General features: G+C 35.9%; 1 non-coding gene across 1 annotated transcript; it reads left to right on the top strand.

Annotated features, from left to right (window-relative positions):
* Positions 1-1,353: 1,353 nt before the first annotated feature.
* Positions 1,354-1,460, top strand: LOC112096498. The gene has a single exon (XR_002904401.1). It is a non-coding gene; the product is annotated as a small nucleolar RNA R71 (small nucleolar RNA).
* The last annotated feature ends 203 nt before the right edge of the window (positions 1,461-1,663 follow it).

Raw genomic sequence — 1,663 nt, 5'->3', positions numbered from 1 at the left:
CAAATCACAGAGTGCTCTGCCATTATATATAGTTCTAATTGAACATGGTATAGTGAAGCTTCATGGATCCTTAAGTTTTTTAGGAATCTTACTCTGAAGCATGTGACTGTATTCTTATGTTAACGCGATAGTTTCAAATTCTACCAACCTTCTCTTTCTCACCAAGATATCTTTTAAGAATTTCACATAGTTAGGCATTTGTTCTAAGGCTTCCATAAAAGGTATATTGATGTGAATTGCTTCAACACTTCCAAGAATTTGCTGAACTATTTGTCCTATTTTTGTTTCTAAAATCTTTATAGAAATGGAGGTAGATGCCTAAATTGTTGTACAACTACAAGGGGTACAGATTGCTGATCCTTTGATTTATTCTGAGTTGTTACTACTGGTGTTGCAACATATACTTCAACAGGTGTTGAGTAATTTCCTTTTGAGGTTGTTGAAACTTGACTACTATCACTAGTATCTTTATAATTAGTTTGTTATAACTCTCTTTCAATTTGAAGCTTTTCTTGTGAGGAAGTAGGTTCCAACCTTTTTTTGGCCACATCAACAGGAATATTAACATTCTTTCTAGATCTTAAGTTGATCATTTTGTAATTCTTCTTACCCTCTCTTCTTAGATCTTCTGTATTACTGGGTAAACTTCCTTGAGATCTGCTACTCATTGCTGTGACAAGCTGTCCAATTTGGTTTTCAAGGTTTTTCAGAGATACAACTTGACTTTGTACAATTGCTTCATTCTTCGCGATGTATTCCTTAAGAAGTGTTTCCAAAGGACTAAATTGATCATTGCTGGTGTGTCTCTGCCTTTTGTTTTGCTAATGAAAACTAAGTGGCTGAGCAAGTTTGTTCTGTCCACTGGGTGCTGGAGCATGTTGATTCTGGTTGCTCCATTAAAAATTTGGGTGTTGCTTCCATCCTTGGTTATTAGTATTGGAATATAGGTTGTTCTGGTTCTATTGGTTGAAGTTGCCCACATAATTTACTGATGCTGAATTTCCTGGGCAATTGTCAAATAAATGCTCCTTTTCATATTGCACACAAGATAGTTCAGCAACTTGCTTTACTGCTGTTGGAACAGCAGTAATAACTTTCACCATGTTAGTCAATGTTGTTACTTGGGCTGATAATGCCGTAATTGCAACTATATTATGTACCCTTGCTGCTCATCTTGTTGTAGTTTGTCTAGTTGATGGCCACTGATAGTTGTTATTAGCAATTCTATCTAAAATTTCATAGGCTTCAGTGTACGATTTAAATAATAGAGCTCCATTTACTGAAGTATTGACCATCAATCTAGTGCTTGGAGTCAACCCATTTTAAAAGGTTTCTCGCTGTATGCAACAAGGATTACCATGGTAAGGACTTATTCTGAGCAACTCCTTAAATTTTTCCCAAGCCTCATACAAACTTTCATCTTTAAGTTGATGAAAAGAGGTGATTTCGTTCCGTAGTTTTGTATTCTTGGTTGGTGGGAAGTATTTCATCAAAACAAATTCAGCCAAGTCATTCCAAGTAGTGATGGAATTAGATGGTAAAGAATTCAACCATGCTCTTGCTCGATCTCTTAGAGAGTAAGGAAAAAGTCTAAGTCTCAATGCATCCTGTGATGCTCCAGCAATTTTAAAAGCATCACTCACCTCCAAGAACAACTTAAGAT

This window comes from Citrus clementina, unplaced genomic scaffold (assembly GCF_000493195.1).
Source record: "Citrus clementina cultivar Clemenules unplaced genomic scaffold, Citrus_clementina_v1.0 scaffold_8, whole genome shotgun sequence".
NCBI classification, from domain to species: Eukaryota; Viridiplantae; Streptophyta; class Magnoliopsida; order Sapindales; family Rutaceae; genus Citrus; species Citrus x clementina.
The sequence above is the reverse complement of the archived record's forward strand: the minus strand, read 5'-3'. Positions and strand labels throughout refer to the sequence as shown.